Here is a 13,497-nt window from a genome sequence, read left to right on the forward strand (position 1 = left end):
GCATCACAACAAGTCTTAACTGTGGCTTGATACTGGAAATATGAAAGCAAATCTGGCTCAGTGGTCATTTTCTGGCCCACCAGTGCTGAGAAATATAAGGAGAATGTTGAAAGAGAAGACAGTGACGAAAATGTGGTGGACCGCCTGGCTTCATGACAGAACTGCTTACTGGTTTACCGAAAGACTGGTGGGTAGTCTGACTAATCTATTTTGCTGAACGGGTGGGTATGTACGCACAGTTGCTAATAGCTTGATCAGGACATGTAACTGAACTACCGTACTGATGTTGTTCCAGTGTACATGAACATGGAAGAATGGATCTATTTCCTGGAGCGTGTCCACCTCCGGAACAGTAGGTGGCAGTATGTCCCCTTACTGCTGGTTGTGCTCCGGCTTTCCTGCAGTTCACCTTTTGCAGCGCATTAATCATCAAGTCAACCAGTGAGTGGTGTGCCAGTTGAATGATGGACTTGAATTCAAGGACTGCTTAAGGAAAACAATCCCAGAATGCCAGGTCAGCGTATGAGCATACATACAGCCTTGAGTAATCTGATTCCTGGCTGCATTATCAAGTTATTTTCTTTAAAAAGCACGATTTCAGTCAGACGTTTGCAAGAATTTAAAAACTCCACTTCTTACACAAAAATTACAATTTCATGTAAATGTGCGAACTGATGCATCTCTTTCATTTACTTATGTGGAATGGAGCGTGCAGGAGTCAGGATTACTGTCCTTGACTACTGGACAAGCTTCCATTAGTGGATTTTGATGTTGATTGTAAAGTATTAGAAGATTGATGGAAAGTCCTCCAAAACTCCTTTAATTTTGCAGACTTGCTTGATGTGTTTTTTGCCTTTTCAAAAGAAGATTGAGAGTGTAAAATGTGACCTCTTTTGATTAAGCACCGGTAGCTAAAGGTGGACCAGCTGTTTCTGCTGCCTGCATCTTCTAGTAGAATCTTACCTAAATAACATTTATAACTTCTGCATCTGAAAGTCATTCCTCAAGATCCCTTTTCATTTTTTAATAGTAGATAATTGTAGATGGCCGAGACATTTTTTTTTTTCTGGAAACCGCGTTCTCCTGTGTTTGTTACAGCTATGTGTAACATCCTCTGACTGAAATCCATTCGCTCGAGTTCCAAAATCAGTTGATGGAATTGCTCCTAATTTGAATTTTTTTTTTGTGTGTGCAACTTTTCCAGTGTTTTCTTAAAATTCTCTAAACAATTAAATGGAAGCATGACCTCAGACACGAGGGCTGTGATAGATTACACCGGATAGGCAGACTGACAATCAGAGCCTTTTTGTAGCTAAATCTCCTCCTGGAGTGCAGGCTGTTGTCAAGTTGTCAAACCAAACTAGAAACCTGTAATGATTCTGTTAAAAACATCCTGACAAGTTTGATTCTTGTCTGATCTTTTTTGTTCTCTTCATTTATGTTCTGTTTTCAATACAAAGGCACAAAAACAAAACCAAAGCCACCACTGTAAGAAGAGAAACACATTATGCAGGAGTTACTCGTACCACCACCTCTTCACTCCTTCCTGCCTTTCCGTCCTCCTGTAGGAAGCAAAGATTGCTACTTTTCGGTAATGTACATGTAGAACCTGATATGATTGTCTTCAAATAGATGAAAGGGCATCCTCGCCATGAACTTTGAGTGGCTTCAATCTTTTTATCATCTCTTGTTCTGTTCGCCCCTCCAGGCTACTCAGAGAGGAGGAAGATGGCAGGGGAGACAAAGAGCCTGTACCTCCACCATCTTCCCTTCCCCGTTTGTAGCGCTCTCTCCATCACTGTTAGTCACACATGATTATGCCCTGTCGACTGCAGCCCAAGTGTTGCTATTTGCCTTTAATAGCATGGCAATCAGTGTCAATCTGTTCCGCGATCCAAATATTTTTCTCACTTTGTGGCCTTTGACTTTGTTTTACATACAGTTTTCCTGTTGCCTTGTTTCTACTCGGCTGATTCTGTTTACATGTATTCATTGTGTTAGAAGGTGTTCAGGTATACATATACACCAATGATACACTATTCCATGTAAACATCCACTTGGCACAATATTCTGCCTATACCTCTCAAGGGTAAACAGTTGACTGTGAGCACTCGTCCCATTTTGTTTCATCGGCGAGTACGCCGGTTTGAATGACAAGAATGAGACGAGTGTTAAGAAAGAGAAAAGGAGAAGGAGACGAGGCGTCGAGGGATCAATATTCATTTTCTCCAAGTGTTTCTGTTTCACCTTTAATCTATGGAAATGTATGGAGCAGATGAAGCATAATTGTAAAGTGGACTTTATCCATTAAAATCTCTCAAGTGCTCACTGCAGCAGGGGCCAGAGAGAGAGAGAGAGAGAGAGAGAGAGAGAGAGAGAGAGAGAGAGAGAGAGAGAGCGAGAGAGAGAATCCAGCAGTAATCACTATGGGTTCACTGTGCTGATGATGGGGAGGGAATTAATTTACCCTGGAGAAAAACAAATTAAGGCTCTACTCAGCACAGCGCTCTGTCACACAATAGCATATATAAATATTTTATCTTGGGCGATCCAGGTTAGCAAAGGTTTAGTACATCTCCATTTACACAAGGGCCCACTCTCCACACCGTGGCCTCCGCTCCCCTCTCAGCTGTCCTCCTGATGAGTGCCTGCTGTCCTCTTCTTCACCTCCGTGTCTTCCTCCTTTCATTTTCCTCACCGTTTCTTTCTTCCAGCTCTCCTTATAGTTTTTCCTCTTCTCTCTCTCTCTCTCTCTGTCCCACTTGACCTCCTGCTGCCTGTCAACTGCTTTATCCGTCCATCACCTCCAATGGTTAAATACAAAAAAACAAAATCCAAATATTCTTCCTGGAGACCAACAAGCATGTCTCCAATGTCTTAATCCATTCTGACACAGACGTATCACTTGTTGACAGACAGTGTAGAGTACACCGTGAAAAACAGGATTCAGCTGACACAGTTGAAAATGTCATGGTGATTTATGGACATATGTGTAAATCAGGTTTGGGGCTGCACTGGAGAAACAACTCACTTTTCCTATCAAAGTATAGTGCAGTGATCCTGTTGCAATAAATTTGCTCTGGCAAAATTATGAGGTTTGTTATTTTAGCTTCCTCTTTCACTTGCTTTCCATTTCAACAATAAAAAAGTGTGTCTCTTATATATATATATATATATATATATATATATATATATATATATATATATATATATATTGTAAAATCTTGCTAAGAGTACTGCTTGTAAAGAAATACCTTCAGTTATAGGTTCCCTGGAGGGGTCCTTCTGTAGGTGGATTGGTGTAGCAGTTACACAGTTGATTATAATAACTGGATGATTCTGTGTTTGTTTATGAGCGATTTTCATTTTTATCAGTAGATGTTTGCTTGTTGGTATAGTTGAGCAAGCTTGTATATTCCTCAAATCCAATCAATTACATGCAGGTAAAGAAATTGATAAGATGTTGTAAATTTTACAGATTCACTTTATTTGGATTTTTCTATAGTACTTCTTAATTAAATTTTACATACTGTTCAGTCTAGCTCTTAATTCTAGAGGGAAATACACATTTTACTCTTCATAGCATCAGAATACTTCACAAGCTAAGCTGTTACGTAATAAGAATAGATTTAAATATTCTAAATAAATTATACCCCACTCAGTAAAATACATGGAACCAGCATTAATAATGATTGTGGCGTTTTTACTGTAAATACATACGTTTTTTCTGCTGTTCGGGGATCAGAATGAACCTGACCCACACTTGACTAGACGCAAGTTGTTGTTGTCAACAAAATGAGGCAATTAGAGCCGCAGCAGGCCACTGGTGATGACGGAGAAGGAGCACGCGAGGCCAGGGCGACACCCGGTGTGAGAGAAACAGCACGCGCCCCTGCTCCCCGTCCCGCCTCGTAGCAACGAGGCTCGTGCTCTAATGAGAGGGCTCTAATAGATTTATAGCGGCGGAGGATTCCTGCGTGTCCGCAGGCTCTTGGCTGGCTAGGCCGACGAGAAGCGCCTGTAATAAATGGCGAGCCGCCTCCACATTAACACGAAGGAGGGAGGGGAGGGGGGAAGAGAGAGACAGAGAGACAGAGAGAGAGAGAGAGGAAACAACACCCAGCGCCTGCTTTCCCACGGCCGTGATGAAAACAGGTAGCGCGAGCCAACACAGACGCGGAACGCCGTGACAGAACGGTGGGCGTCATAGGAGAGAGAGGGAGGGAGAAAATGTGTAGACGTGGAGATTCATAAGGTAAATTTACCGTATCGTTATTTGGACGGTTGGAGGTGGATTTTTAGCCGGCAATGTGAAGTTTGATACCGGGCTGGTGGTCTGAATGTGGCTGGCAGGTGTAGGAGAGAGCGAACGCCTCCTCATTATCTAACCTAAAAGACTAGTCTGCTTTTATTTTACATATTAAGCAACGACACTATTGTAAATAAAATGGGATGAAAAATAAGAATTAAGTAGTTAAAGGTGCCGTGAAAAAAAGAATCACACAACCATGATTTATTAAATTAAAATAAGTATCTCCTGTTTTTATTGTCACCGTTAGCCTGATTCATGATGAGCACCAATGCAGCACTCCTACATTTCCTCTCTCTCGATATATATATATATATATATATATATATATATATATATATATATATATATATATATATATATATCATTCCAACTGATATTTGATTCCAGCTGAAGGCCAAACAGCCTTTTCTCCACTACATTCTATGCTGCTATTTTTTTTTTTTGCCTGTGAGGTTTTAAATTGAGGAGCACCATTCATGGCTTCGACTGCCTGGGATTCGTCCTTTGATTCAACCTTTTCGCCTGGGCTACTTACCAGCTGTCACCGAGTCACACACAGTTGATCAATAGGCCTATAGTCTGCCAACTTATTGTTAATATGTCTATTGATCCTCAGGGAGCAGATGGAGAAACAGCAGTTAAGCTTTGTCTTATTGTAGCATCACATCACAATGTAAAATTATAAAGATGAGCCACGTGATAGAGGTGCAAATAACTTGATTGATATGAAGCTTCATGCTATTAAACATTTTTTTTATTTGTATGTAATTTAATACAAGTTTCTGATAGAAAAAATGTGTTACATAATGAATAATTCTCTACATGTTTGAATTATGTCATGGTGGCATGAGCTGAAAGTATTTGATTTTCGATTTCCACACAAATGCATCAACATTTATATCACATCTGACCCAAATATCCTGTCTCCCAAAACTCATCTGATTTTAATAAATTATATCAAAATGGAAACAGTGGTTACCAAACCATGAACACATATTAGTTTAATCCTCCCTCCTTCCTGCACTCTTTCCTCGCATGCTGAGGCGAATTTCAGCACAAAAGAAACATTTAGTGTCTGCTTGTTTATTCCTCTGCTCACTCTGTATTTATTCACTCTTGTCACTCATCTTTTTTCACCCCCCTCCCACCCTTCCTCCTCTCCACCTCACTCTCCCCTGCGGCTTTCTCTCACACAGGCGGTGTGATGGTGCTGCAACAGAAACAGAAAGATCTGGGTGACCATCTGAAACCAATTATGGCGGCGCTGCAGCCACCCAGAAACTCAGTGACGGATGGGGATCTTGTATTTATAGCTTGGGTAATTGGCAACATTCAGACACACACGCACACACGCTCGTGTACGCACACACACACACATGCACTACATGCACGATAAATAGACACCTTTAAATGTACACACTTAAAGCACAGTTTTTGTTTACACTGAGAAACAGACATCACATAGACTCACACATATGCACAGGCCTCACAGGCTGTAGAAAAGGTGCTCACACTCCCTCAGTGTGTGTCAGAACAACGCAGCCTGCATATGAATCAAAGACCATTGTCACGGGAAGACAGCTCAGGGATGGCCGGAGAAGCATGTTTGTGTTTTCCACGGTCTAATCAGAGCTGATGTTTACAGCCGAGGCTGCAGTCGGGACAGGGGTTGTACATCTCAGCTATCTGTCTTTGCCTGTCAGCGCGTCAAACCTGCATGTGAAAACATATACAATACACATCTGCCTCTTGTTAGGCGCCATAAATGGCTGCCATGTGGTCTGCTGATAAATAGTCCACTCTATTTATTGGAACACAACAAATTGGCTACAAACACTGACAAGGAATTGACTATAAATATTGCGACGTGATGAAATCTTTAAATGTGCTGCAGGTACTTTACAAGGGTTCCACTTCTTTTCTTTTTTTATTTCTTTTGACTGCTTTCTTCTTTCACACACCACCTTGTTAAATAGGTGGTGTGTGTGTGTGTGTGTGTGTGTGTGTGTGTTGGTGTGTGTGTGTGGTGGGGGCGACAATGGCACTCTCATACTGAGCAGGTCCGAGGCTGAGTGTGTGTAGAAGGCTTGGCTGCACTAAAGCTGAGCGGATCCGCCACTTGAGAATGATAAAGAGCCCTGTTACACCCGAACACTCCAAGAGACGTAACCAGAAATTCCTGAATGAATCAGCAACAGACAAGCCCTAAACCCTGTGTAATTACATATTTGGAGTTTATCAGGGTTTATGCGAAAATGCACAAGTTTCCCTTCCCTGGTGGTCCTTAAACACATCCATATGTCCAGCATGTTTCCATTTCTGCTCCTCCCTCTCTGCTCTCTCTCTCTCTGCTCTCTCTCTCCCCCCCTCCTTTATCTTCCTCCTCCTATTTTCTCTCCATGAAAAATGGTTGCAGCGTACAGATGGATGATGTGACCCATCGGAGCAGTGTTTTTATATTGTTAAGTTGTTGTTGACTCTCTAGACTCACAGTGTGACAGATCCACTGGTGTTTGGTATTGTGCGGAGGCCATCAACACTGGGAGTAGAGCTCTTGGTGGAACTGTGTGCAAACAGAGGAAGCAGTCCGCAGACTGGAACACACACACAATTCTGGGGAGGCCTTCTATCGTGTGTGGGCCAGCTTTTTTTTTCTTTTTTTTTTACATTTCTTTTCCTCCCTGTCTGCCTGTCTCTCTCTCTCTCTCTCTCTCTCTCTCTCACACACACACACACACACACACACACACACACACACTCTCTCTCTTTCGCTCCCTCTCCCCGCTTGAGAAAACCGATCTGTTTTAAAACACGTGCTAAATATTACCATATTTACATTTTCCTGTTTCAAGAAGGCAGCAAAGAGGGAGTGTGTGGTGTGGATTTTTCTTGACTTTTTTTCCTCTTTTTTTTCAGTGGGAAGGTCTCTAACCCGGGGTTAGGCTGTGTTTGAAACTTTAAACCTTTTTCATGCTTATTTGTTTTATGATTCTGCAGGGCACTGTGTTTACACTAAGAGTGCAACATCTGGATTAGATAATTTGTTGGGAATTAACTGAGCCCAAACGCTTATCGACCTCATCTGATTACATCTGTTTGATGTTTGCTGCTTTTTTCAGCATTCATTATTTTTCTGGGTTTTTTAAATTTATTTTTTGTTTGATTTTTTTTTTTTTGGACGGTCAAACACATATCAAATGTACAGACAAAGAAAATCTTTGAATTAAAAAAAATAGGATTAAACATGCCGTGTTGCTGGACTTTCCACATTAATGTATTCCCAAATAAATTTGATCAGGAATGTTTTACAGTTTTGTTATTACACCTGCGTCAAATAAAATTGATGTCAATAACTCATAAAAAGCATGACAAATATTTGATTTAAACTATGTATCTGTAATTTCTGGAACTTGTGGTTACTTTTTGGAATCAGCGTTTCAGAATGACTAATCATCATCATGGATTTTCAGCATCTCTCCCTTCACTCCCCCCCCCTTCCCTGATCAGTGTTTCTTCTGTATATTTTATTAGCTGAAACAGCAGCTAGCACACTTCACTCTGCCACTCTGACAATGAGTGAATGCGTGGTGACAAATATTATGGCAAAGTTGTCATAGTTATTAAAACAGAATGAGCCAAATTGTTATATCGCCTCGGTGATGCGAAAGCACAGCATTGCCTTCAAAGTCCATGAAGAATCGGTTTAGCCGCCGGTAGATGTGTTTGTAACATGTAGCTCTTGATAAATGTCAGTGTTGTTGCTGTTACCTCTGAAAAATACAAAGTGAAGAAAAGAATTCAAGCAGTGGTGTGAACAACCAACTTGCGAAGTCACCTGGAAAGACACCATACCTGTTCCTGTACGTTATCACAATATATCGTGATATCGTGATACGTATCGTGATGTCCTTGCCAATACCCGACCCTAAATCTGTCGATAAATAATTTCAAGCGTCACACAACCTCTGCGATACCCTATGACTCATTTCACTGTCTGAATATTATCCATTTGGTTTGAAAACATTTGGAGAGTCTAAAACAGCTGAACAGTTGAATTATTTATCTGCATTCGAGTTAGCAGAAGTGGAAGTAGCCATCTCAGCTGTGGTCCACTCTGCTGTTATAACAGTAGGTAAATAGTTTTTGGTGTCTCACAACCGCCATGATGTGATTTCACTATTTATTTGGAAAGACTAAAAAAAAGTCCATATGATTAAGTCATCTGTCCACATTCAGGTTAGCAAAGGGGTAGCCATAAGGGACGTTCATTTATATTACAACATTATGCGCTATAGCTGTAACTTTAAATTAACCTTAAATGATTAAATAATGGCTCAATGCAATGACATGTATTTCTGGCCCTTATCCATAACACTGATTTAATCAGGTGAAACCCGTCCCCCCTGGTCTCTGTCATGCTTTGTCTCCATGCTACAATCCATTACAAGCCTGCCTGATGTCCCCTGAGTGGGCTGCCCTGTCCTCTATAATCTATCCGGGCTGCTGTGATTCCATCACTCCTGTCGAGCCACACAGAAAGATTAGTCCGACTCTTGGTCCAACAGATGTGTCCAACACTTGATTTGTGTGTGTTTTATTGACTCTGGCCATCTGTTAATACAGTTGCTGGTTCTTCCTCTTGTGTTTGTTGATGCACACAGACGGGGGAGCAGAGCGCCAGGAGAAACATACAGTGAAGGAGAGATAAAGAGAGAGACAAAGACAGAAGACAGTTGGACGCGATAAGGTTTACAAAAGGCTGCTCACCTGTGATAAGTTCTATTCCTGAAGACAGAACAGAAGTAACTGAAGCCTTTGACGCTCAAATATTGAATGCTTTCAGAAAACGGTAAATTCCTTCATTTGGAGGAAAGTGAAAAATAGCTTTAGATATTTCAAATTCCTCCTCGCACCATTCCTTGGATTCCCTCTCTACACTGAAGGCACAAGGAAGCAGTTGCTGTGAGGATTCCGTGGACTGTCTGCATGTATGTGCATCGCAGGAATTTCTGGCCATGCTGAAGGATGATAATGTGCAACAGTTGCAGTCAGTTGTGCTGGGTTGTTTTTGTCTCATGTTTTCTTGGACATTCCACCTGACTCCCTGTCTTCCTCTTTGCTATGTCGCTCCTCCTTGCAGTTTTTCACTCCCATGGTGTCTTATTTCCCTTTCCTCCATGTCTCACATGGCACTTCTTTAAATGCCTTGGACGCAGTGGAGCCTATGAAAACTTCTGCGTCGCATTAATTATCCTCTTTCTTACGAGAATTCCCTCAAAGGTGATTTTAAAGCTTTACCTACTCACTCAGCAGGAATTGCATCATTTTCAAACTCAGCTCATAATTTTACCCCGAGCAGTTTTATCTTCCTCCCACTCGTCTCCTGAATGGAAACTTAAGTGTGGTCTCTTTACTGCAGCAGTGACTTTGCTTTCTTGCTGCCCTCTCTGCCATGTCATGATGATGTGCTTTCTTGACACAGGCGTCACCCCGGCCACTTGAAACTCCAGAACTTCATGTGAACCTGCTGAAAGGGAGGTGGCGTCTGGCCTGGGTAAACACAGAATGAAGGGGGGAGCCCGGGACACAGCCTGTTGGTCCTAAATGTAGAGGAAAAACGTCCAATAACTGGGCCTGTGGGGAGCCAGCAGGGCCAAGGCTAACCCTCACACATGCACACTGGGAGCAGGCACAGCAGTGAAGTTGGATCTCAGCTGCTCTAAAGGGAGGTATAGGTAACAGACAGGATTCTGACCTGGGTTTTGCAAACAGGAAAAAAAAAAAAAAAAGTAGAGATTGAAGCAGCAATTCACTTTTAAGTCCAAGTACCAAGTAGATTTATGCAAAAAATAAAAGCAAAACAATTAAAATGACTCTTAAAACCTATAGGACACGTATTGAAGATTAAGGGTTTGATGAACTGCAGTTTTACATTACATGTTACAGCAAGCGAAGTGAAAATAAATTGACCTCAAGTCTACAGGGGAGACATTTAAGCTTTACATGGCTGCACTGCTACTTATATATCCACCCTTTGTACATTCACCCCTCTGAAGATGTATATGGATATTTCTTCTTTTACCTCACTGACTTCCTGTTCCCCCTTCAACTTTGACCGGTAAAACTTCAAGCACAGTCCAGGGAAGCTGCAAAGGTTCATGGGAGACTGGAAAAAAAAAAAAAATCACACGTTGAGAAAATCCAGTATTCAGCACAGAGGTGGAGGAGTTAACAGTAGTTTTGTCTGTGTGAGGGATAATGGAAGATCAAATATTACTCAGAAATAATTCCATCTGCACTTGCGTGAGGCTCGGATGGCATCAGGAACATTCAAAGACTTAATTGACTTCCACATGTTGGTTTAAAGTTTTTAACACCACGCCTCTTCTTACCCGGGACCTGCAGGACTTAAGAACATAGTTATGTTAACACCAGCCTGTGGTTATTTTTTATCCATCAGTGCCAGGTAGATATTAGGTCAGTAGAACCCAGAAAATGGAGATACAAAGCAAGAATGTACAGCTTTCTCTTTAAAATACCTTTGTTGTAAGAGATAGCCAAGTCATTACAATAAAAGCACTTTAAAGAGTGGTGTTTGCTTGTATTTTTTTAACAACTCTTACTGAACAACAGAATCATTATATGACTTTGTTATAAGATGCAATGATATCAAATAACTTTATTTTAAATATTAAAATCGAATGTGCAAACAAACAAACAAACAAACAAACAGTTTTCCTCAGATGACTGACAGCATGTTAATGTAGTTCCCTTCCTGGGGTGACCAGTCTTCTTCAGCATTGTATTTTAGGAAATCAAACCTCTTTGAACTTGTTCTGGTTCACCCCGTGGCCACTTACTCCACACTGAACCCCTGTGTTACCTCACAACCTCCGGGAAGCAGTTAAAGCTTTAATTGGCATGTAATTAGTTAATTGACCCCAGCATTGTTGAGAAGAGGGAGGGAAGGGGTGACAGGGGCTTTTTTTGGGGGGTTGCAGGTGAGGGTGGAGAGGATTGGCCCAAGGTGCTTCCTGTGTCACATCACCAGTGGCGATACCCATCAACCCCTTTGAACTGAGACGCAAACACTGGAAACACTTTCATCGGCCCGATGTGTCATCACAGCCTGGGTCCCATGTATATGTATGGGACTGTCTGAAAATATACAAAGTCCAATTTGCCCGGGACAGGCCAACCTCAGGATAATGAATCACATGTGAAGTGTATCTGATATACAGCCTGAGTCATCACCAGATGTTTCAATGGGATTACTTCCAGTTTTGGGGAGCAACTTGGGATTTTCAAAGAGAAACTCTCCATCAGGAAAGACAAAGGAAAGAAGTCAACAAACATTTGCCACCCTGATGAACGGAGTCTAAAAACGCTCTACCGGAATTCTGGGTGCCTCTAGAAAGGAGACCAAAGTGTTTCTTGTGTCTATAATTGGGGGTACACATGCCAAATGAGAGGAGTTTTGAGGTCAAGTACAGAAGAGGAAGTAACTCGGGCACCAGGCTTTGAGATAAAAGCTTACAGGTGGGACTAAGTACAGTCGTGCATGTGTAAGCAAGCTGTGGTTCTTGTTTGTTCTGGTGTCTGTTTGTATGTGGAAAATGCAGCTCCCAACGCATAATGTGTTTGCACAGACAAAGCCTAGCATGTACTCTGGATAACATTCCCTGTCCTTTTCACTTGGCAGAAACGTGTATGAACCTGTGCGAATCTGTGAACGCATGTGGAAACCTCAGCACGCCGGCATGTTGCGAGCTCATGCGTTCATCACTACACGACGCCTGCTTTTTTTTTTTCCTTTTCTTTTTTCTTCTCGTTCAAACACACATGCAAAACTCATTTCTTAAATTTACTACCTTGCAACAGGGGTCTCGCTCAGCCTGTCATTCTCACATATTAGTTTGAGTTTTCTGGTTTAAATGGGAGGTTTGATTCATGCGTGAATCTGTGTGTGGGATCTTGCATTTGCCTCTGTGTTTGCACCCATGTGTGCGCATCAGAGAGGGACTCCCAGCAGGCAGTGTTGTTGTAGTTGAGGGTGAGGAACCCCCTGACGGGCAACTGTGGCAGAGGGGCCAGCTTTGATCGAAGGCCCAGGAAGCAGCAGGCTGTCCGGGAGAGAGAGGAAAGTGAAGCGAAGCTGCAGAATAGGAAACTCGGGATGAGGTTGATGGCGTTTTTAGGCCGAATCTGACCCCTGATTTCCAAGAACAACCACCTGCTACCTTCACGGCTCACTGGAATGCTCCTGTGGAAATATAATATTATTATAAAGATATAACCCTGCCTCTCGCCCAATGTCAGCTGGGACACCCCCCCCCCCCATAGAAAATGGATGGATGGATGGAATATAAAGATGTGATATTGTAATATGGTCCTGCTTGTTGTTAAATGGTGTCAAAGGTCTGATCTTTCTGAATACATTTCCTTTTTGTTCCTAATCTGACTTCATTTCTGCATCATATTTCCTCATCTGGTGGGGGTGGTGGTGGGGGGGACATTTTCAAATAATTGAATAATGTATTTCATCAATCGGCTCAGGGCAGCATATTGATTGTGGACAGATTGAGTTACGCGGAGAATCTGTGGGAAGTCTGGCAGAGGGAGACGACCTAACCAAGGGCATGTGTGCAAGCAGCCATGTGGCCAGACAAATGTATTCACACCAAACTCATGTCGCGCAGGTCACACACTCGCCTCCAGGGAAACCTATTTCATTTAGACTCTCGCTTTTCTTTGCTACCTGCTTCGTTTTGTCACGAGAAGAGGGTCTGTGTTCGGTTTCAGTTTTTATTGATGACGTGCTTCATTATAGCTATCAAAAACTACCAGAGGAAATATTGAATTATAAACAGCCAAATGCGTGTGGATATTTATAGAAACGTTTACCTGATACGTCCAAAGCTCGGGCGTAAATAAATTACAGCTGAAATTGTTTCAAATCGTGAAATATTCAGTGAAACAGGAGGTGAGGGCATCTTGAAAACTCGCCAGTTTTCTCCTCCAAGCACCGGAGAATTCAATGTGACGCCGCAAATGACTACCAGTGCGCCACCTCGACGGACCTCAGCTGCACCGCCGCATAGCACCGTCCCCCCCCCCCAACCCCTTTTTTTTAACTTAAGGGTGGATTAATTAAATAAAAGGACAACATTACATTATTAGATGTA

At 42.1% G+C, this 13,497-nt stretch overlaps 1 long non-coding RNA gene across 3 annotated transcripts; it reads left to right on the forward strand.

Annotated features, from left to right (window-relative positions):
* The first annotated feature begins 432 nt into the window (after positions 1–432).
* Positions 433–10,829, forward strand: LOC147249912 (uncharacterized). 3 transcript variants are annotated; one of them, XR_015119220.1, is made up of 4 exons: positions 433–514; positions 1,461–1,591; positions 5,509–5,630; positions 8,974–10,829. It is a non-coding gene; the product is annotated as an uncharacterized LOC147249912 (long non-coding RNA). The 3 variants fall into 3 exon arrangements; XR_015119221.1 differs by having other exon boundaries at positions 9,795–10,829; XR_015119222.1 differs by lacking the exons at positions 433–514; positions 1,461–1,591 and adding an exon at positions 4,141–4,255.
* The last annotated feature ends 2,668 nt before the right edge of the window (positions 10,830–13,497 follow it).

This window comes from Aulostomus chinensis, chromosome 14 (genome assembly GCF_037954235.1).
Source record: "Aulostomus chinensis isolate RoL2024-O1b breed Wild chromosome 14, RoL_Achi_v1.0, whole genome shotgun sequence".
Classification (NCBI taxonomy): domain Eukaryota; kingdom Metazoa; phylum Chordata; class Actinopteri; order Syngnathiformes; family Aulostomidae; genus Aulostomus; species Aulostomus chinensis.